The sequence below is a fragment of the Rhinoraja longicauda genome, chromosome 7 (assembly GCF_053455715.1).
Source record: "Rhinoraja longicauda isolate Sanriku21f chromosome 7, sRhiLon1.1, whole genome shotgun sequence".
NCBI lineage: Eukaryota > Metazoa > Chordata > Chondrichthyes > Rajiformes > Arhynchobatidae > Rhinoraja > Rhinoraja longicauda.
In genome coordinates this window covers 50,633,969-50,658,738 of record NC_135959.1, presented here as the reverse complement: position 1 = coordinate 50,658,738, position 24,770 = coordinate 50,633,969, and the positions used below count along the sequence as shown (strand labels likewise).

General features: G+C 41.1%; 1 protein-coding gene, 1 long non-coding RNA gene and 1 pseudogene across 2 annotated transcripts in view; 1 reads left to right on the top strand and 2 right to left on the bottom strand.

Moving 5' to 3' along the window:
* Positions 1-4,824: 4,824 nt before the first annotated feature.
* LOC144595632 (U5 small nuclear ribonucleoprotein 40 kDa protein pseudogene) lies at positions 4,825-5,718 on the bottom strand (annotated as a pseudogene).
* A 7,006-nt stretch (positions 5,719-12,724) lies between these two features.
* LOC144595553 (uncharacterized) lies at positions 12,725-21,841 on the bottom strand. The gene is made up of 2 exons (XR_013547509.1): positions 21,704-21,841; positions 12,725-14,628 (listed from the first exon to the last, which is right to left on the bottom strand). It is a non-coding gene; the product is annotated as an uncharacterized LOC144595553 (long non-coding RNA).
* Positions 21,842-24,055: 2,214 nt separating this feature from the next.
* gcc2 (GRIP and coiled-coil domain containing 2) overlaps positions 24,056-24,770 on the top strand; it is a 50,082-nt gene continuing 49,367 nt past the window's right edge. Inside the window, exon 1 of the mRNA XM_078402561.1 lies at positions 24,056-24,155. The gene's annotated coding sequence lies outside the window, so the exon portion shown is untranslated. The remainder of the gene's footprint in view (positions 24,156-24,770) is intronic.

The window sequence follows — 24,770 nt, the reverse complement described above, 5'->3', positions numbered from 1 at the left end:
CTATCATCACTGCTGGACAAAGACTCCCACCCCATGCAGGACACTGTCCCTGTACTGAGCAGCTCCTTCAGTGACAGACTTCTTCACCCCAAGTGTGTGATGGAGAGATATCAAAGGTCCTTCCTGCTGCCGTCAGACTGCACAATCAGCATTGCTCCCAGCAGACCAGTAAATAAAGATAATTAACGTTATTTTATTTTTTAATGAATGCTTATTTATTTTTGCTATCCATTTTGCTGCTGTAACCCTGCAAATTTCCCCATTGTGGGACGAATAAAGGATTATTATTGTTATTAACTGTATCAATAGCAATTCACATTATTTCACAATAAATTTAGTTTTTAAATTCAAAGGACATCATGTGATAATTTCATAAACTTCCTTCCTAGTTAACATAGTGCTCCAGAATCAAAACTAGGCATTAAATAAATTGAGGTTGACAATCACGATCTTCCTTCTTGCATTCCTATTTGAAATTTGCTGCATTGCTATTAATGTGATCGACAGGTAACCTTTAATCAGCAATCAAGGGCCACTCTAGATTGTTCAAGGGCCAATCATAATATTTCTTCTGAAGATTCAACCAGCAATCAGTTACAAGTTTTGCTGAAAGGTCTTGCCACTGCACAAAAACAAAATAGTTGAAATAAAAATGGAAAAAAAAGATTGAATGGTGGGATTGAGAACCACACCTTTTAAAATATACAAATATGAAGATTAACAAAATAAAATGGGAACCTTGGTGTCATTAAAATATTTCAAAGCAGAAGGAAGCAGAATTTAACAATCTGTTTTTGTTTTTGCTCAGAGCATAGAAGCATAGAAGGCAGATGATTTGAAGCAGGTTTACAATCACAGAACTAAACATCAATTATTTTTCTTCGGAAATCACAAAATTGTGAGGCAACAAAATGTCAAGATTCATTTATAATTAATAAAGAGGGCAACAATCATTCTTTACCCCAGCAGAGGTCAGGCAGGGTGAAATCTCAATCTACCAGTACTTGTAATGGCTAAGATGATCTTTTCTTAAATTACACCGCATAGAATTTCTTATAAAGCAATTATTCTCACCTCAACAATTACTTTGCACATTGTTTTTCTGATCAATTATAGCCTTCAATATAACATTGACAGTATCATAAACAATGCACGCACAATTGCTTTTTTCATGTGTCCTTTGAATTTTTGTGCCATAATGACATCTGATTATTCATTTATATCTTATAAATATAATTGTCAAATCTCCTTTTTATTCTTTTTACTTTATCAACTCCACTGATCAATTGAAAATCAAATTGAAAATTAGATTTTCTTTAAATTCATTTATAGATAAGGATGTCCTTCTAATTATTCCCCGATTGCCTCTTGAATTGAGTGACCTCCTCAGTTTTATCAGAGAGTACTTAAGAATAAGCCTCGTTCTTGGGTCTGGAATAATTTATAGGCCAGATCAGGCGAGCGTGACTGATTTCCTGAAAGATAGGTCTTTTTGGCATTCCAGTAGAATTATATAGCGCCAATTTGGAAGATGAGATGTTGTTCCTCGGAGCTTATAAAATGGGTGCATGGTGGTGCAGTGGTAGAGTTACTGCCTCACAGTGGCAAAGACCCGGGTTCGATATTGACTACGGGTACTGTCTGAACGGTGTTTATACATTCTTCTTGCAACTGTGTTGGTTTTCTCCGGGTGCTCCAGTTTCCTCCCACACTCCAAAGACATACAGGTTTGGAGGTTAATTGGGTTCTATAAATTGTAAATTGTCCTTCGTGTCTAGGATAGTGCTAGAGGACAGGATGATTGCTGGTCGGCATGGAGTCAGTGGACTGAAGGGCCTGTTTCCATGCTATAGCTTTAAAATCTCAAGTCAGTACTTCATTGACACCAAAGCCAGCATTTCAGATACATTTAATTAACTGAACTTATATTCCACAATTGCTATGGTAGGATTAGAAATCATGTCTCTGGATCAATAGTGCAGACAGGATACTACACTATGGTACTTCATTACATTCCGCCTTCTATTATCCTACTGTACAGTATATTCTTTGTGTTTATAAATGTTACTACTTATGTGGATCAAAATACTTTAAACCTGGAAATGAAATGAGCCTTCGTCATTGTATATAAATCATGGAACTCTCCATCCAACACTGTTAAGGCAGGACCTTTGGAAACAGGACTGCAGTGATTCAAGAAAGCTGTTCACCATCTTCTCAAGGGCAATTAGGGATGAGCAAATAAATAGTGCACTTGCCAGCTATTATACATCCTATAAATAAATAAAGTCATAAAGCAAAACCTTTCCATCCCTGACTGTGACAGTAAATAGATAAAAGTGCAGTAAAAATGTAGGTATTGTTATGTCAGTCACTTTAGCGACAATACATTAATGCTTTGAAATTCTGGCATAGCACTATTGCAGCATATCTTGTTAAAGGCTGTATGGTTGCAAATTGCTTTTTGGAAGTATTATTGAAATTGCAATTAATGTCTGAAAATTATGCAGTTCAGGAAATTAAGCCATGCATCTTTGATAACAATGCACCCCCACAATATGCCCAATATATGATGCATAGTGTGCTCATTGAATTAACGTCCTTCCTTGTATAATATTCATTTTGAGAGTTGGTGCAAGAAATTAGTACACTTTATACAGTATATCTAGGGAGGGAAAATATTTTACGATAGCACTCATTTATGCAGCTGCATAATTTAAACAACCACCCACACTCGCACAGCCACTCGCATATTATTCTTGACCACAATTAAGTTGGGTGAGAATCCCCAATGTTTCTGCATTTAGACTTCCTTGCCACATTTACTTCTTTGGTAATCTGACCAGGGGTGCAGTGCTGCCAGAGCTCACCGGAGCGCCGCTTCAGCAACTCTGTAAAAAAAAGCCAAAATAAACAGCGGGGAATTTAACAGCGGTTGCTCTGGCACCAGTGGCAGTTCTGGCACCTAAAAAATTAGCACTGCAACACTGAATCTGACTGGGAGTGTTGAATGAACTGCAGCAAAATAACATGCAGTGAGGCACTTCAACTGCAGTTGACTTCACCTAAAATTAATCCCAAAGGTCTTAATATGTATCTACAGTCAAAATGACAGTAAGCTTGCTCAAAATTAAGTGTGCCCTCCAGTGGCTTTTACTGAAGGACAAATCATCTTCAGCTACCAATAGACTGCAGATGCTGGAATCGGGAGCACGAAACAAGCTCCTGAACAAAATCAGCATGCGTGGAGTCAAAGAGTAGGTGGACATTATGGGTTGACGCCCTACATCAAGGACTCAGTCTCAATCCGAAATGCCGACCATTCCGGTTCTTCCACCGATATTGTTTGACCGGCTGAGTTCCTCCAGCAATTTGTTTTCTTGTTCTCCAGCAACTATTAATTGTGAACAAAATTATGGGTGTCTAAACAACAATTTTCTGACCTGCGGACTGACCCTGGATCCGAGCAGAAGACGGCGACATCGTCCATGTACAGGGAGGTTTTGACCTGAGTGCCCCCACTGCCTGGCAATGTCACTCCTCTTATGCTCGCATCATTCCTGATGGCCTCGGCAAAGGGCTCAATACAACAGATGAACAAGACGGGAGAGTGGGCAACCCTGCCTGACTCCAGACCTGACGGAAAGCTGTCTGATTCCCACCCATTGATTTGGACTGCACTACAGATATCGGTGTAGAGCAGTTGGATCCACTTCCTGATTTCCTCCCCAAAGCCCATTTTGGAGAGCACGTCCCTCATGTACGTGTGCGATATCCTGTCGAAGGCCTTCTCCTGGTCCAAGCTGACTAGGCAGGCATCCACCCGTCTGTCCTGCATGTAGGCAATTGTATCTCTCAGCAGCACCAGGCCGTCTGAGATTTTCCTGCCAGGTACAGCACAGGTTTGGTCCGCGTGGATCACCTATCCCAGAGCAGACTTGACCCGTTTGGCGATGGCCTTAGACAGGATCTTGTAATCTACATTCAACAATGTGATGGGTCTCCAATTCCTTATATCATTCATCTCCCCCTTCTGCTTGTAGATTAGGGTGATGCTGCCCTTCCTCATAGAGTCTGACATGCTGCCGGCTAGAAGTATGTGGTTGTACACTTCCAGCAGGTCCGGGCCCACCCAGTCCCACAGAGCCCAATACAACTCTGCCGGTAAGCCGTCGCTTCCGGGAGTTTTACTCGAGTCAAAGGAACGGATGGAGCTAGTCAGCTCCTCCAGGGTCAGTGGTTGGTCCAGACTCTCCCACTTACTGTCGTCCAAGACTTCCGTGATGGAGGACAGGAAGTTCTGGGAGGCAGCGCTGTCTGTGGTCTTATAAAAGGATCTGCAGATCCTCAGCATGTCTGTCTGCAAGGATGTTACCGAGCCGTCCTCCTCCCTAAGGCTTTTGATCACAGAGCTCCCCCTGTGAACCTTATGGAAGAAGAAGCGTGAGCACGTCTCATCCTGCTCAACGTGGCGGACCCTAGACCGGAAGATGATCTTGGAGGATTCAGAGGTAAAGAGCCGAGCTTGCCGGCCCTTCAACTCTCTAAGTTCCTCCCTCACATCCACCCCTCTCGACTGCAGAAGGAGCACCTAACTAATGGCTTACCAGCGCCTGCCTTTATACTGGCAGTAATCAGCCGTTGAAAACAACCACCGTCAAGTCCTGGCCAATAGCGCTGCCTCCAAATTCAAACCACAACCAATGGCAGGGGCCTGCATCTGAGTGAGGCCCCCACCCCTTTGGAAACAAAGCGCTACCGGCGCATAAAGCAATACACACAGGGCTACGGGGGATTGAAGTCGTGGTATTGTTTTACGACCCTTCAAATATTCCCCACGGCTTCCTGGATGTGGTCAGCAAGGTTGATGATGTTCTCTGAATCTCCTGGAATATAAGTACAGCACTCCTGCCCGATCAAAGCACAACTGCCCCCTTTCTCAGCCAGGATGAAACCCAGGGCCATGCGGTTCTGTAGGGCTACGGTGCGAATGGCCACTATTTCCGCTGATAGTTCTGTGACGGCCTCTTTTACCCCACTCAGGGTCAAACCAGTCACCGAGTCTGTATGACCATGCATGGTATAAATTAACTTGTTTTGTCGGAGGTCCGAAATCTTAATGGCATTATCAATACCACCAGAGATAATCTGATCACTTGTGTCATTAAATGTTGTTCCCAGTATTTGGTACGTGTTTTGAAATGTATTGATTGCAGCCTTCTTCCGAATGTCCCATAGCTTCACTGTTTTGCCATCGCTTCCTGTCTAGACCAACTGTGGTCCCCATCAGGCTGGATAATATGGATTCACAAAGGATGTGTCACCTTTAAGTCTCTTGATTCTTTCACCTGTTTCTCTGTCTTACACTGCTACAGTGTTGTCTGTTGATGCTGAGAAAAGTATGCTGCTATCTGTGTTATAATGCAATTCCATCACTGCTCTACTGTGACCTTTCAATAAAGTATAATTATCACAGTTGCCATATACATTCCAAAACAATACGAGCCGATCAAATCCTGCAGATGCCAGTGTTGATCTATTCGGGTGAAATTTACAACAATAAACTTCTCCCTCGTGACCCGTTAAAAGCATTATAGGAGCTTGAAGACTCGAGGTTCTTGGTCCCGCCTGCAGCACGGCTTGCTGTGGGCTCCCCTACACAGAGGGCAGCAGCTTGTTGCAGGGGTTGCTTGGCCTGCACCATTCAATTCTATTCATCAGGTCCTGATGAATAGTCCTGCCAACTATGCCAATTGTTACAAGGGAACAGGTTCAAGGATCTGACTAGTAGAACAGAAATATGCTAACTGGTCTGTTTAGTTACAAATCAGATTTATTGGCAAGAAAGAGAACAAAAATAATACTTGGTAGGTATCACAAAATGGTGGAGTAACTCAGCGGGTCAGGCAGCATCTCTGGAGAGAAGGAATGGGTGACGTTTCGGTTCAAGACCCTTCTTCAGACTGATGTCGGGGGGGGCGGGACAAAGATAGGATATAGGTGGAGACAGGAAGACAGTGGGAGAACTGGGAAGGGGGAGGGGAAGAGGGACAGAGGGGCTATCTAAAGTTAGAGAAGTCAATGTTCATACCGCTGGGCTGCAAGCTGCCCAAAATAATACTTGTCTCAGTATGCGAGGGGCCCGTTTTACAGCAGCACACCTCTCTCTCTCTCTCTGCCTCCATCCGCGGCGCTGATGGCCGTCGGTGAACCCTCTCGTAAAGAACTAACTAATGGCTTACCGGCCATCTGTTCCTACTCCCTTCACATACACTGCCTCACCTGATTCTTTCCATTACCTTTTATTATTGTTTCAGAGTTTCAACGTTTGTTGTATTGTGTTTAAACTTTTATTTTATATAATATCAAATTAAATTGTCATTTCAGATCCAGCTCCCAAACGAATTACCTTTTCTGCAGTGGGGAAACATCACTCTTAATTTGTTCCTGACTGGAAGACCAGTTGGTGGTGCTGGCTCGAAGGGCCGAATGGCCTACTACTGCACCTATTGTCTACAAGAGACAATTAATTTCATATATTATATTGATGCCTTGTCATGAGCGCAGTTTCATAAGTTTACTGCATTTCATGTCTCACAACAATTCCCCTTTCATTGGGACGAATCAAAGGGAATAGACAATGTGGATGCATTTCTAATTCAGTCATAGATCAGCAATTTATTTATAACATGCTAATGAATAACAGTCTGGCAGTCATCTTTCCATTCTGTTTTTGCACATAGATACATTGTCATTGCACTGACAGATGGGTTGTGTGACTCCCAGACATAAGCTACAAGACGCTGAGAGACTTTGGAGTATCCTCAACCAGATATCATCACGTCATTGTTCAATGAAGCAGGGACACAAGGCTTTAAATATGGAATGCTCTGTCAAAATATGAAACATTGCTGAAAATGACCTGTCAGAACTCCAGTCCAATGGAGCCAAAAAGAGACAGGTTCCATAGCTAATGAATAGCAAAAAGGTTGGGTTACTGGTAACAGGAAATGCCTTTTGTTTTCTCTCTTATAACGGCTGTCAAAAGTCATCAATTAAAAGGCAAACGGATTTCGAATCTAAAATGTTTATATTTCTATTTTTCATAATATTCTACTGAGTAAAGAATAACAGACAGTTCTCAGTGAAGTGGGTATTAAACTTGCAATCAAATCAAATGACATCCAAAGCCAAAATATTGAAGGTGGCACATGTGAATCTGGATTATAAAATATTAAATGCATTTAATTGCCTCTATAATTGTTTCTTAGGCTTCCCTCGATAGTTTGATAACAATATATATATCACCCACTTTTCATCCATCACTTTTTAGTTGTCACATACTATCTTACACAAATTGCTTCACAGTATAATGATGCAACAAATCATCAATATCCCCATCTATAACTAGAATAAAATTCATTAATTACACAAATTGCGGCAGAAGAATAATACATGGCCGTTAGTCTACAATAGCCATCAAAAGAACAGAAGCACCGCGTTACTCAAGATACTTCTTGAAGAAATGTTTGGGGTAGATTTGCAAAGCAGAAAGAGGGTGGAGAACATTTTATCTAATTTGTAGATTATAATTTCAACATAATACTTCTATAACATTCAAAATATAAATATTACAGAAACATTTCTAAAACTCCACAAATCATCCACAAATAAATATCATCATATTCTCTGTTCAGTTTCCTCTTAATAATTTTCATAAGTTCTGGGAGCAGAATTTGGCCATTCGGCCCATCAGGTCTACTCCGCCATTCAATCATGGCTGATCTATCTTTCCCTCCCAACCCCATTCTCCTGCCTTCTCCCCATAACCCCTGACACCCTTATAAATCAAGAATCTGTCAATCTCCACCTTAAAAATATCCGTTGGCTTGGCCTCCACAGACTTCTGTGGTAATGAATTCCACATCCATTTCCAATTTCCCATCTGGTTTTAAGCTATCTCTTTTCACTCTTTATCAATAGTTACACTGGAGTTATTACTTCAACTTTCCACTAATATCCCCATTTTTACCACCATAGATCCCATCAGTCTTGCCCTACTGTTCCTCATTGGAATGTCCTATCTTGCAACTCCAATCTGCAAAAGTTTCCAAACTGTCTTTCACTATCCCGTCTTTCTGTTGATCTTTCCACACAACTGTAACTTGCAATGAGATTATTTAAAGTTCAACATAAATAAAATAGGAACAGACAAACAAGAATATTTATTTCCTCATGCTTTTTCCCAGAATAATGGAAATGTATATTTCATTACTCCTCTTCTGTAGCTTTACTCATGGCAGTTAACCTACTAGATTTGGAACATAAATTTTATAAGGCACGTTATTAGTGCTAGAATCACAATGGAGTCAATATGTCTCAAACAAGTATCTGATAGGACCTAAGATCTTATTTTGATTGGCAGAACCTCAGGCTTTGTCGATTTCAAGCAAACCGTGTATCTGGGATCCTTTGCCTCCAGTAGTAACATTTTAGAAGATCCACAGGAGTAACAAAGGTGGATGTTTAACCTCTGTCTATCAGTTGAGATATTTAACTTTTTGGATTGAGGAAATTCAAAAACCTGAATGCTTTGTTGCTGTTTGATTGATCTAAACATTACCTATACAGTTTTTCAAATTGCCTGATCAGTTATTATGTGCATTTCGTTGGCCAGACTGGGTAACATATTCTACAAACCAATTAATGTTTCTGCAGAATAGTTTCCATCTGAGTTTCTTTTTCATTTCTAGTTTTCTAATTAGTGTTACTAGGAAACAGAACCCTTTCCAATATAAAATATTTACTTCACTTAGCCTTGACAATCTCTTTCACATTCTTGAAAATGTCAACAAGTTCACTCACAATCTCTTTCCAGGAAAATAACGGATTATCCAAATTCTCTTTAAAAATTAAAAACCTCCAGTCTGGAATAATCTTTCTTTATTTCCCTTGAACCCAGTCTATCTTTCCTGGAATTGGGTGACCAGAGCTGTACTCAGAATACAAAAGCATATCGAGGTTGATGAATCTGTGGAATTCATTGCTATAGACGGCTGTGGTGGCCAAGTCATTAGGTATTTTTAAAGTGGAGATTGCAGGCATTTGATTAGTAACGTTATCATAGGTCATAGGGAGAAGGCAGGAGAATTGGGGTTGAGAGAGAAAGATTAAACAGCGGAGTAGACTCGATGGGCCGCATGGCCTAATTCTGCTCCTATGACTTATGAACATGATTATTAGCATGTATCAACAAAGATATTTGTATATACCTTTTCCTTTGATATGCTGAGGTAATCCACTGCTGAGTAATTTGTGTGTCATTTTTTATGAATACAAACCAAATGGCATCCTCTCCCTGGCCAACATCCTCTGTACCAAGCCCCTGATTAAATTCAGTTAGTTACACTTCAGACCATGCCACTCCCTTGTTTGACACTCTTCTCAAAACACTCTATTCAAGCTTTATCGTGGGAAGAGATTACCAGGTGGACAGGGGAAACGATTCAAGGATGTGCTCAGATTTTCTTGAAGAAATACAATGTCCCTAGTGATTCCTGGGAAGCTCTGGCCCATGACTACTCAAAGTGGAGAAATACTCAATGTCATGCATCAAGTCATCCTCCTGTGGAACAACTGGATTTCCTCACAAACAACCCACCATCAGTCACTCTCTGTTTCATCAGAATAAGAGACTAGTTCTCATACCAGCTTCATTAACCACCCCAGGATCAATAAAATTGGAACGGAAATCATATTCACTCTTAAAGAACTGCTAAGAAATAAGAAGTAAGTCAACAATCAAGCAATTGGCTTGAGATTTTGAAGAAACATATCATTGATTTACATTCAATGTGCTACACAGAGACAGCCCTTTCTGCTCAACTATTCAGCTGATCCTATCAGTGTTCATGGCCTTCCTCAGATCATCCCTGATCTAGCTCAATCTAAATAACACTCTTCTCCCTCACCTGCTTATCCAGAGTCACTTTAAATTAATCTACGTTAGTCACCTTAACGACTCCTTGTTGTAGCAGGTTACATGTTTTAACGCTTATTGATATAAACTATTCTGCTTAATTCCCCATCTGATTTGTTTATTATTATCTTATAATGATAGCTTCTGCTTATTGGAAGGCAAAACATTTTCTCTGTGCCCACTCCATGAGTTCTTTCATAATTTTGAATAAATCGATCAAATTCATCCTTCAGCCTTCTCCTTTCTGTGGAGAAATCACTATCCTGATCAATGTTTTCTGATGGGTATAATCTCACACCTGATGCCAACCACACAGATCCTTATTGTAGCTTCTCCAATGGTCCTGCATCATATCATATCATATATATACAGCCGGAAACAGGCCTTTTCGGCCCTCCAAGTCCGTGCCGCCCAGTGATCCCCGTACATTAACACTATCCTACACCCACTAGGGACAATTTTTACATTTACCCAGCCAATTAACCTACATACCTGTACGTCTTTGGAGTGTGGGAGGAAACCGAAGATCTCGGAGAAAACCCACGCAGGTCACGGGGAGAACGTACAAACTCCTTACAGTGCAGCACCCGTAGTCAGGATCGAACCTGAGTCTCCGGCGCTGCATTCGCTGTAAAGCAGCAACTCTACCGCTGCGCTACCGTGCCGCATCTTTTTTGTCAGTAAATGTTTTGCAAAAAGGCTTGTATTTTTCTGTTTTAGCCCTCAAAGAATAAATCCAAATAGTTGGTTTATATTTTATAGGCATTTTAACTCACAACGCTAATTTCTGTGTTTGTATTTCTTTATTCCTTAATTCCATTTAGATTCTATTATTCCATATCTGGCTTCCAAATGCTACTTATTAAAGATCTTCCAGTTACCTCCATTGAAATTCAATTGGAAATGATATACCCATTCTGCAATTTCATTACTGGGCTAGATCATCTTGGGAAGTTAATGTCTCAACATGTGTATCGACCTGCATATCAACATCTGTATCCCCTTTCAGCAATCCAGATTCCATCAAAATTTGGCGTATTGTGATATTTTGGAGCAAGAAGCATCTGACTGACTGAGATCTTGGAAATGGGGGTGGAATTACTGATGCGTTTTTTAAATCGGGTAACAAAAAAAGCCAACAAAAGGAATTATATTTATTCCTTAAATATAATTTTCCTCCCTAAAATCTTGATGACATATTTTAGCAATCGCAAAAAATGACAGGCAAAAGCATCATCAAAAATGTCCCTATCAATCACACAATAACCCAGACATCTAAACTCAAATCCCATCATGGTAGCAGTGGAATTTAGATGCAGTTAACAATCTAGAATTTGTAACAACAACTTGTCTTTATAAAGATGACCATGAAAATGAATCTTCTTCAGGGGAGAATATCTGACATCCTTACCCACTCTGCTATTTATGTGACACCAGGTTCAACAATATGCCTGACTCTTTAAAAATAAGGCCTAGGAAACCACTCAGTTATCACCACCTTCAAAAGGGGTAGTTACGGAAGCCCAGATTCTGCAACATTAATAAAACAAAATAGGCCCAGCACTGACCCGTGTGGCACCTTACTCTACACTTTCTATCATTCTTTCCATAAAGATCTTTACGCATTTAGGTATCATGTAGAGCTGCTACACCAAATCTACATTGTTCAGCCCTGATTATAGATGCACAGCAGTCTCTTGTTAGTTACTTGTTGTTTCAGAGGCAGTGAATGTTTATCAACTTGTCAGATCTTGTCAATTTTTAGTGTGATAGACTACTTTTCACTTGTTTGATGCATGCAGCTGCAACAATACACAATAAGCTTAGTAAGATTTAGTGCAAAGCAACCTGCTCGAACAGGACCTCATTCACAAAATTAGGCATCCATCACTTTCACCATCAGTATTCCAAGGCTTCAGTTTGCACTAACTACAGAATGCATAGTAACAATTTATGGCTTATTTATTACAACTGCGCAAATCTGCAACCTTCATCACCAGGAAGGAATGGAAAGGCAGCAGGAAGGCACCTGGAAAAACTATTGCCTCCAGTAATTCTTGAATATGTTGTAATTCCTTCATTATCTCGGGTTAGATCCTGGAAATGCTACCTACCAGCCCTATAAGACATTTGCACTACACAGGATGCTATAATTCAAGATTACCTAACATTAACCTCTGAGGGAAACCTAAAAATGGATATTAAATCACAGCTGTGCTCATAATGTTTTTCTCCTGACAAAGAATAAAACAATATTTTCCTGTTCATCTATAATACAGCATGACTCAAAGGCATGCAATGGGTTCTTACAGGAGCAACTAAACATTATGCATTTTGGAAAAGCCAACATAAGGGAATACATTTATTTCCCATTTTTCTGCAAATATTAAGGAAATTGATAATCATTCAAATCATAACTGTGCTGCAGTTTATTATATGATCCCACTCAAACTTAAAAATGGCTTAAGTTTCCCCAGCCATCACATCTCTCAACAAGATACCATTTTTTAAAAAGAGTTGTGAGTTGAAGGGTTGTTGGTTCTTCACAGAGCAAATCACAACTCAAAGAGATTGAAGACACCATAACATTGAGGTGCTCCTTTAAGAGGTTAACCCAACGTATCAGTGTTTTATCCCAAAACACTCTCTCCTGCCCCTCAAAGCACAGGCCTGATGTAAATTGAACTGAAGTGGTTAATAAACAGTAAAACTAAAAAAAAACAGGCATTCCACCACTCTGCAAGCTTTGAGTTTATTGGTTTATTGTCACGTGTACCGAGGTACAGTGAAAAACTTTTGTTGCGTGCTAACCAGTCAGTTGAAAGACAATACATGATTACATGATTACAATCGAGCCATCCAGTGTATAGATACATAGAGTCATAGAATCATAGAGTCATAGAGTGATACAGTGTGGAAACAGGCCCTTCGGCCCAATTCGTCCACATCGGCCAACAATGTCCCAGCTACACTAGTCCCACTTGCCTGCGCTTGGTCCATATCCCTCCAAATCTGTCCTATCCATGTACCTGTCTGTTTCTTAAATGATGGGATAGTCCCAGCCTCAACTACCTCCTCTGGCAGCTTGTTCCATATACCCACCAGCCTTTGTGTGAAAAAGTTACCCCTTGGATTCCTATTAAATCTTTTACCCTTCACCTTGAACCTATGTCCTCTGGTCCTCGATTCCCCAACTCTGGGCAAAAGACTGTGCATCTACCCGATCTTTTCCTCTCATGATTTTGTATACCTCTATAAGATCTCCCCTCATCCTCCTGCGCTCCACGGAATAGAGACCCAGCCTACTCAACCTCTCCCTATAGCTCACACCCTCTGGTCCTGGCAACATCCTCATAAATCTTTTCTGAACCCTTTCAAGCTTGACAAATCTTTCCTTTACATGGTGCCCAGAACATGAGCACAATATTCTAAATGTGGTCTCACCAACGTCTTATACAACTGCAACATGACCTCCCAACTTCTATACTCAATACTCTGACTGAAGAAGGCCAAAGTGCCAAAAGCCTTTTTGACCACCTTATCTACCTGCGACTCGACCTTCAAGGAACCATGCACCTGTACACCTAGATCCCTCTTCTCTACAACACTACCCAGAGGCCTACAATTTACTACCCTTGTTCAACGTCCCAAAATGCAACACCTCACATTTTGTGTGAGGAATCAACCATTCCTCCGCCCACCTGGCCAATCGATCCAGATCCTGTTGCAATCGTTCACAACCATCTTCACTATCTGCAAAACCATTAACTTTTGAAACATCAGCAAACTTGCTAATCTTGCCCTATATGTTCTCATCCAAATCATTGATGTAGATGGCAAACAGTAACGGGCCCAGCACTGAATCCTGAGGCACACCACTGGTCACAGGCATCCAGTCTGAGAAGCAACCTACCACCATTACCCTCTGCTTCCTTCCATGGAGCCAATTTGCTATCCAGTCAGCTATCTCTCCTTGGATCCCATATGATTTAACTTTCCAGACCAGCCTACCATGCGGAACCTTGTTGAACACAACATCTACAGCTCTGTATCAACCTTCTTGGTCACGTCTTCAAAAAAATCAATCAGATTTGTGAGACACGACCTCCCACGTACAAAACCATTTTGATTATCCCTAATCAGCCCTTGCCCACCCAATTGCCTGTATATCCTATCCCTCGGAATACTCTCCAGTAACTTCCCAAGTACAGATGTTAAGCTTACCGGCCTATTGTTCCCAGCATTTTCCCTGCAGCCCTTCTTGAAAAGAGGTACAACATTTGCCACCCTCCAGTCTCTCCTGTATTTAAGAACGACTCGTAAATTTGAACCAGGGCTCTCAGTTTCCTCACAATGTCCCACAATGTCCTCATAATGTCCCACAATGTCCGCAGATATATCAGATCAGGCCCTGGAGATTTGTCTACCTTCAAACACGACAGTACCTTCAGTACTTCTTCGACAGTAACCCTAACTGCTCTCAAGACACTTCCAGTGACTGCTCCAATTTCCTCTGTCCTACTGTCTTTCTCCTCGGTAAATACAGAGCAGAAATACTAATTTAGGACCTTGCCGATCTCCTGTCGCTCCACAGAGGTGACTGCTTTGATTCAGTATGGCAGGAGTGAGGGGTGAGGCTGGTGTTGTCACTGGAATGAGATGGAAGGAGAATATTAGGAAATTAATAACCTTTGACTTAGTCAAGAAATTCAGTTAGATCTTAATAGCCCTCAACTCAGGCACAGCACAAGCCTAGAAACATAGAAAATAGGTGCAGGAGGAGGCCATTCGGTCCTTCGAGCCAGCACCACCATTCATTGTGATCATGGCTGATCGTTCACAATCAATAACCCATGCTCCAGTTTCCTCCTACATCCAAACACATACAGATTTGCAGGTTAATTGGCTTCAGATTGGCCTGCATGTAATTTGTCCATATTGCTTATATACCTGCTGCCGGCTTCTCAATAAACTGTTTTGGTTTTACTTATTGCGTCTATTCTTCAAACAAAACTTTTAAGACATGCTGTGTCAGACTGAAGAAGAGTCCCGATCCAAAAAGGCATCTATCCATTCCCTTCAGAGCTGCTGCCTGCTCTGCTGATTTACTCCAACACTGTATTTTGCTCAAGATTTCAGCATCTACAGTTCCTTATCTCTCCTTTGGAGCAGATACGTTCTCTGATACAAACAAGTAAATCACGGCACAGAAAATACATACAAGCAACCAAATATAGTTTAGCTTAGAGATACAGTGCAGAAACAGGCCCTTTCAGCCCTTCAGCCCACCGAGTCCACGCCAACCAGCGATCCCTTTGCACTAGCACTATTCTACACAGTAGGGACAATTTCCAATTTTTCCGAAGCCAATTAACCTCCAAACCTGTATGTGTTTGGATGTGGGAGGAAACCGGAGCACCCAGAGAAAACCCACGCGGTCACGGGGAGAATGTACAAACTCCATATAGACAGCACCCGTATTCAGGATCGAACCCAGATTTCTGTCGCTGTTAGGCAGCAGCTCTACCGCTGTGCCACCATGCCCTCTGAGTGTGTTCAATACAAAATCAATACAAAAATCAATAGAAAAATTGAAGAATCGCTCGAAAAATACTTGTAAATGGACATATACCTTAAGAAGGAAACATCAGCTAAATGTGACAAATAACTTGGCCAAATAGGTGCACTATAAAGACAGTTTTGAAAGAAGCGTGTGACATGAAATGTAGAGCTGCCAAAGAATTTTAGCATTGAATTCCACAGCAGCAAATTGTGGGACTAGTGGAGAAAGCACAAAATGAGTTGAAGCCATTCAAAATGGTGAGAGTATATGCATTGGAATTCACCAACATACTAGGGGCAATTTACAGTGACCAATTAATCTGGAAATCTACATATCCTTGGAATGAGGAAGTAAATGGGAGCATATGAAGGAAACCTACCCAATGACAGAATGTGCAAGCTCCACATGCAGAAAGCACTGGTCAGGACTGAACCTGGGTGGCTCTGAGACAGCAGCTCTGCTAGCTGTGCCACAGCACTATCAGTGTGTCCCTTAAATGCTCCCATCAAAAGGAAAATAGAAACAGGTCCTTCGGTCCACTATGTCTGTGCCAAACATGATGCTAATTTAACTAATTTCCTGTTTGCACTTGATTCATGTCGCCCAATTCCCTGAATATCTGTGTGCCTATCCAAAAGCCTCCTAAATGCCATTATTGTATCTGCCTTCACCCCTGGCAGTGCATTCCAGGCACCCACCACACACTGCGTAAAAAAACTGCATCATACATCTCTTTTAAACTTTGCTTCTTTCATCTTGAAGCTATGCATTCTATTAATTTGTTTTTAAATGCATCATTAAATCTGGAATGAGGAAGAGAATCCAGTAGAACATCTGTTTGGACAAATGTTATGCATTGCATTTGTGTGATTGCGCTCGATTGACCAATATTACCATTGGAATAATTTATCAATAATTCAAAGAATCAATCAGAACTCAATAACGAAGTAATGTCAATCATCACTGTCCAGTCAATAAGTAATACAATAGATTGGCCTCATTTTATAAAATGACAAAGGTCCCATTCAAATCAATTCAATGAAACTCAGGAATGTTTTGCAACAGATAGAAAATAACCAGAATCCCATGATTTTATGTACCCATAAGTTTTTTGACAGTTTGCTATTTAAAATGAGGTGAAATCTCATTATATCCTGTCACAACAATTTATTTCTTTGCTTTGCAAACACCATTTTATGATGAAAAACTCATGTTCGCAACCAATCTAAAATTCTAATAAGTACATTATAACATTTCACAACCTCATCTGCAACATCACCATAACAGCAACAACATTGTGCACCCAACCATGACCGTTTTAATATATATTTGTTGTACAAAAAGTTACATATTACTCCCAAGATTGAGTTAGCGTTGTGACAAATTCAGCTAAGTAAATTTCAGTCACTTTATTATATTCAACAAATCACCAGTCATGAGATGGTTGATAAATGTCATTTGTACTATACAATTATTTAGCTAATTTAAGTTTTGCATGCTGCCTCCAGCAACAATTAAAACCAGGTGTTTTTATCCAATATTTGGCATTTCTTAATCATATACATAATTTATTTTATAACAAATTAGTTGTATTAATATATGTATACATTAAAGATGTACATCTGAGTCCATTTACATTAAATCGACTAATTTTCATTTTTTGTGTTGTAATCCCAAAGCTAACTTGGAACTTTTTGACACGTCATCAAGAAATCCCATTTTTAGCAAATGTTAAAATGACAGTAATATGATTGTATTTTTTATCCATGTTTCAGTTGCTTTCACCTGCTCGTTCAACAGGAAAGTACCTCCAAAATCAGTTTGAAACCCTGAAAAGTCGACCCACACCTTTTGCCTCCACATATATTGCTTGACTCAGAGTTCTTCCAGTTTTCTTTTGGTTCCAAATTACAGCATCAACAGTCTCTTTTGTCTCTGTTGTCTGCCACCCAAATCTCAAGCACAGGTTTTACCTTGCGGACAGTAGCTTCGTATTAAATTTATCTGGTTCACTGATGCCAACAGCTGGAACATTTGATAAAAATGTGATTTCTGATCTGTCAAAATATAAGGCCATAAAGGCCAGTTGTCCTGGTAGCAGCACTGGGTTGCTGTTGCAGGGGTCGGACTGGCATCCAGTATCCTGTTTCTCTATGCATTCATTACATCCCCGATTCATCTGTGGGCTCTCTGATTTGATCGCAAATAACATCTTATTGAATCTCCATCTCTCAGCAATTCCAGTGGTTTGCCACTGCAGGTCCTTCATCCCATTGACTAAACTACAATTGTTGGACTATTGTTACCATCCCTCCCCATGTCTCCAAATATTCCTGAGTTGTTTCCCGCTCGGTAAGATTCTTAGCTTTGTGTTAGTTTTAAATTCTGTTGAAGAACACGTTGCACATTAACCGATTTGTTGTCCAATCCTTACTGACTTGTGGTATCTTCTATTTCTATAGCCCTTTTCCAGTGTTTCCTATGTTTTTGTTGGATTTTTTTGGGAAGAAAGTCAATTCCCTTTGCTCCCCTCACTAATAATTTTCTTTGCTTGATAATTGCCAAATTTGTTCTAAGCCTTTTACTAAATATTTGATGGTTCTATTAAATTATAAAACAACTTGTTTTTCTTTTTATCCTTTTAAAATCTGTTGAAAGTGACCCACTCTGAGTAGCTTAGCTGCAGGCTTTTCTATGATTGCCATGAATCTTGAAACAAATGGTATGACTAATCCAAGATGTACGTTTTTGTTTCCACTAACTTAGATGGAAGCAAATCTATGTGCACTGCTCTACCTAGTGGTCCAACTCAGCACAAACAACACTCACTATTAAGATGTTTGAGCAACCAGCATCTTAAGGTCACATCTCCCTGCATCTGATCTGTTTCTCGAAAGAAAACAATTTTGCACATTCCAACTTAGAAAGGAAGTATTGGCCATGGAGAAGTATAGCACAATTTTACGTAAACAATACAATAGCTGAGGAGTTAAAATATGTAAGCTGTTTGAAAATATTTAGTTTGCATTCCCTTAAGCTGAAAGGTAATTTAATCATAGTTTTTTAAATGATTAAAAAATGTAATAGGTTAAGTACATACATCTCAGGCAGGATTGAATCTACCGTTATAGTTCTTTTAGTGCTCTGGCCTTGTAATCCTCACAAATGTTGTTCAAAATATTTACAAGCACGCATTCACAGTAATTGCCTAAACACTAATTTTGAAAAGAGATTTATATTCATGGTGACTTCTTGCACTATGCAAAGGAAGTAAATTATAATATAAATGGATGTGCAATGCTGACAGGCAGCTTCTCTGGAGAGGAGGAATGGGTGACGTTTCAGGTCAAGACCCATCTTCAGACTGATGTCAGGGGAGAGGAAGGTGTGAAAGCAGGACAAAGGGAACAGTGATCAAGGAAAATGTAGAATAGATCATTGTTACCTAGGAGAAGGCAACAACAAAGTAAACAGAGATAAAATGTAGTGGGAGAGTAAGACTAGTCGGAGTGCTGGGAAAGGGGAGGGATGGAGGGAGAGGTAAAGCAAAGATTACTTGAAGTTAGAGAAGTCAATGTTCTTCCCTCTGTGGTGTAAGCTGCCCAAGCGAAATATGAGGTGCTGTTCCTCCAATTTGCATTGGGCCTCACTCTGACAATGGCGGAGGCCCAGGACAGAAAGGTCCGTGTGGGAATGGGAGGGGGAGGGGGTTAAGTGTTTAGCAACCTGGAGATCAGGTAGGTCTAGGCGGACTGAGCGGAGGTGTTCAGCGAAACGATCGCTGAGCCTGCACTTGATCTCGCCGATATATAGACAATAGACAATAGGTGCAGGAGTAGGCCATTCAGCCCTTCGAGCCAGCACCGCCATTCATTACGATCATGGCTGATCACTCTCAATCAGTACCCCGTTCCTGCCTTCTCCCCATACCCCCGCCTCCGCTATCCCTAAGAGCTCTATCCAGCTCTCACTTGAAAGCATCCAACGAACTGGCCTCCACTGCCTTCTGAGGCAGAGAATTCCACACCTTCACCACTCTCTGACTGAAAAAGTTCTTCCTCATCTCTGTTCTAAATGGTCTACCCCTTATTCTTAAACTGTGGCCCCTTGTTCTGGACTCCCCTAACATTGGGAACATGTTTCCTGCCTCCAATGTGTCCAATCCCCTAATTATCTTATATGTTTCAATAAGATCCCCCCTCATCCTTCTAAATGCCAGTGTATACAAGCCTAATTGCTCCAGCCTTTCAACATACGACAGTCCCGCCATTCCGGGAATTAACCTAGTGAACCTACGCTGCACGCCCTCAATAGCAAGAATATCCTTCCTCAAATTTGGAGACCAAAACTGCACACAGTACTCCAGGTGCGGTCTCACCAGGGCCCGGTACAACTGTAGGACCTCTTTGCTCCTATACTCAACTCCTCTTGTTATGAAGGCCAACATTCCATTGGCTTTCTTCACTGCCTGCTGTACCTGCATGCTTCCTTTCAGTGACTGATGCACTAGGACACCCAGATCTCGTTGAACATCCTCTCTTCCCAACTTGACACCATTCAGATAATAATCTGCCTTTCTATTCTTACTTCCAAAGTGAATAACCTCACACTTATCTACATTAAACTGCATCTGCCATGTATCCGCCCACTCACACAACCTATCCAAGTCACCCTGCAGCCTTATTGCATCTTCCTCACAATTCACACTACCCCCCAGCTTAGTATCATCTGCAAATTTGCTAATGGTACTATTAATCCCTTCATCTAAGTCATTAATGTATATCGTAAATAGCTGGGGTCCCAGCACCGAACCTTGCGGTACCCCACTGGTCACTGCCTTCCATTCCGAAAGGGACCCATTTATCCCCTCTTTGCTTTCTGTCTGTCAACCAATTTTCTATTCATGTCAGTATCCTACCCCCAATACCATGTGCTCTAATTTTGCCCACTAATCTCCTATGTGGGACCTTGTCGAAGGCTTTCTGAAAGTCGAGGTACACCACATCCACTGACTCTCCCGTCAATTTTCCTAGTTACATCCTCAAAAAATTCCAGTAGATTTGGCAAGCATGATTTCCCCTTCGTAAATCCATGCTGACTCGGAATGATCCTGTTACTGCTATCCAAATGCGCAGCAATTTCGTCTTTTATAATTGACTCCAGCATCTTCCCCACCACTGATGTCAGACAAACTGGTCTATAATTACCCGTTTTCTCTCTCCCTCCTTTCTTAAAAAGTGGGATAACATTTGCTATCCTCCAATCCACAGGAACTGATCCTGAGTCCACACCTGGAACAGCGGATACAGTAGATGAGGTTGGAGGAGGTACAAGTGAATCTCTGCCTCACCTGAAAAGACTGTCGGGGTCCTTGGACGGATAATCTTCAAGAAGTGGCTGCTTGGCAGTGAAATACTTTTTTTTGAAAAATTAAAAACAAATTTCTTTTGAGGCAAGTTGCTTTGGAAATAATGGCTTCTGCGCATGGGTAGCCTTGTAGTCTGTGCAAATAAACAACGATCAAGCATAAAAAGACAAGCTGCTGTAGTAATGAGGAGGAGCCAGGAATAATGTTCTCATCAAGAAATTATCATTGCCAATAAACTTTAAGGAGTAATTTCCCTAGCCTAACTTTGGGAAAAACAGAGCAGGTGCTATGTCACAATAGTGGTGATGGGTAAAATCTGTCGATTGTAGCCACAACTGCAACCTTAAAATTGGACAAAAGCAGCACTGCCTGTAGCTATCAGGGTGGCCATGTGTGGCCACGTGTATAAAACATAAGAGACATCACTGAGGTTCCCTGTACGGTACACATAAATACAATTAATTTAATTCCTCAACCGGAAAACAGATATAATTGTTTTGCACCAATTAAGCCATTCTAATTATCCAGAAATCTTTTGATTGCATGGCGACAGCCTTTCTTATCTCCTTAGCTGACTGGAGATCATAATCCCAAAAGTATTTTAATCCTTTAATACACAATTAGTGTGCAACCAGCGGCAGTTTTTCATGTAGGTGAATGCCCATTATCATCGTACTGTCACAGTGCCTTTATTCTGTAGTAGTCCAGTGCGCCCCCAGTCTGGAATCCACACTATTGAACAACAGGTATGCCGTGAGAGGTATGCACCCACAAAGGATATTATTGAACATACCATGAGATTGAAGGGCCTCAACCTGAAATGTCACCTATCCATGTTCTCCAGAGATCCTGCGTGATCCGCTGAGTTACTCTAGCACTTTGTGTCCTTTACCGTTAGTAACCGGTACTCAGCTGAACGAAAAGTGGAATCTACGAGGTGAAGAACGAAAAAGTGGGTGGATGGGAGGAGCTGCAGTAGGTAAAACATCATCATGAGAAAGGGAGATTATTACACAGATGGCCCATTTCTACTTGCACTTAAGTGATCAAGTTAAGAGGAACACCACTAACAACTAATAAGCGAGTTCGGTATCTCGACTGAGCATGCGCCGGTCATATGTCGCAGGAGCTAACCATTCTCACCGGCTGATCTGCTGCGTGTAGACAGACCTGCATTTCATCCGTATTTTCCAGTTTTGCTTCGTAGAGGTAGAAAATACTGCGTTAAAAGATATTAATTAGGTGCATTTATGGTTAATTTGTAGACTACGATGATTTTGTAGGTTTTATTGCTTTACGCTTCGGTGAGTGAGCGAGATCGTTACGATTTTCTTTTGCATCGTGACTTATGCGGTCCCGCCCCCATCATGTCTGAAGAAGGGTCTCGACCCAAAACGTCACTGCTGAGCTCCAGCATTTTGTGATACCTTTGATTTATACAGGCATCTGAAGTTATTTTCCTACTGTAAACTTGAAGCATGCTGTTCGTGCAAAGGAATGGCTGACGTTTGTGCAGCGCCCATATCTGCTCTGGAAGGTGGCACAAATGACATTGCCTGGGGTGGGAGGGAGCTCTGTAACCTGCAATGAAGCATCAAGCGTGGGAATTTTTTAACGTGTAAGAAAGAGCTGTAGGCGCTGGTTTACACTGAAGATAAACACAAAATGCTGAAGTAACTCAGTGGGACAGGCAGCATCTCTGGAGAGAAGGAATGGCTGATGTTTCAGGCCAAGACCCTTCCTGTAGGGTCTCGACCTGAAACGTCAGCCATTCCTTCTCTCCAGAGATGCTGCCTGTCCCGGTAAGTTGCTCCAGCATTTTGTGTCTACCGGGTGATATTATAGGAAGTGTTTGATCAGACAATTAGCTCAGACCTCTGTAGCTGTCTAATCACTGCTCAAACAGCATGCTTCAAGTTTACATTTCGCCCGCACAAAGCAGCAATTCATTCACTCAAACGTTTGTTTTTCTTTTGCATCGCCGACAATCTGGAAAACCAAGAATAACTCATGGTTTGGAAAGTTCGACATATTCCCGCTTGAGGAGCAGCTCGGGTACAAGTTACGATGCAAAAGAAAATCGTAACAATCTCGCTCACTCACCGAAGCATAAAGCAATAAAACCTACAAAATCATCGTAGGTTTTGTTATTAACCATCAATATACCTAATTAAGATTTTTTAAAGCAGTATTTTCTTACCTCTACGAAGCAAAACTGGAAAATACGGAAGAAACGCAGGTCTGTCTACACGCAGCAGATCAGCCGGCGAGAATGGTTAGCTCCTGTGACCTATGACCGGCGCATGCTCAGTCGAGATACCGAACTTGCTTATTGAACAATATTAATTAACTGCTGCAAAGGAAATTTTTTCAGAGATAAATGATTGCTTTCTTCATTACTATTAGAACCTATACACTTGAAATGTTTTTTTCTTCATCATTGCTGAAGAGATGCTATTGGTTCATTTGTGTTGAGTAGTATAGAACCTCTTGGCTATTACTGATATCAGTGAAGGTATTTATTCACAAAATGCTGGAGTAACTCAGCAGGTCAGGCAGCATCTAGGAGAGAAGGAATGGGTGACGTTTCGGGTCGAGACCCTTCTTCAGACTGATATCAGTGAAATCGGGGATATTAGGGAAACTCAAAAGAAATGGCAGGAACCATTACCAATTGCAGCATATAAGATCCTAGCACTTGGACAAGAACATTAGGGTTAATACATCATCATACGTATCATGGTGGGCTGGGAAAGATTCTTTCATCCCATCACCATGTCCCACATATTTTTAATGTTTTGAATATCATATTACATGAATTCTACTACCCACACATAGATTATTATCCCCTCAGAAGTGAAAATCCAATTTGCTGATATAAATCGGGGAAATTCTTCACTGTGATGCGGTAACCTAGGAATCAGTACAAATAATAATTAAAGATAAAGTACAAGTACCAAGCTTGCTGCATTGTCTGCAGTTCTTTAGGTAGATACAAAACTATCCAGTCTCTTTGCCATATAGAAAGCACCTACTAATGGAGCATATACTGAGTGGGAATGATATGATTGGGCGGCACGGTGGCGCAGTGGTAGAGTTGCTGTCTTACAGCGCTTGCAGCGCCGGAGACCTGGGCTCGATCCCGACTACGGGTGCTGTCTGTACAGAGTTTGTATATTCTTCCCGTGACCGCGTGGGTTTTCTCCGAGATCTTCAATTTCCTTCCACATTCCAAAGACATACAGGTTTGTAGGTTAATTGACTTGGTATAAGTGTGAATCGTCCCTAGTGTGTGTAGGATGGTTTTAATGTGCGAGGATCGCTGGTCGGTACAGACTCGCCTGGCCGAAGGGCCCGTTTACGCGCTGTATCTCTAAACTAAAGATACTGGTTATAGAATGATCAACTGACATGACAGAAAAATTAGCCAATACTACAATCCAGATGGTCCCACTCTCTTGTCAAGTCTTAACATAGAAAATAGGTGCAGGAGGAGGTCATTTGGCCCTTTGAGCCGCGTTTTCTGCATGTATGCACTGGGCTCTTCCATTGCTGGAAAGAGGGATATCCATGGAGCCTCCTCATTCCATAAGTTGCATAATTGCTCATCACCATTTAAAACCAGTAATTTTAATAAAAATCAAAGTAATACCAAATTGAAATTACATACTAAAGTTATTTTCACGATGACATTCAAAGATGTCAATCCTCTATCATTGTGTGTGGGCAGGATTTAATAGAACCTGAGGGGCTACTTTTTTACAAAGGGTGGTAAGTGTATGGAACGAGCTGCACCAGATGGTAGTTGAAGCAGATATATCCTGGAAGAACTAAACTCAGTCATTTGAGATCAGTAACGA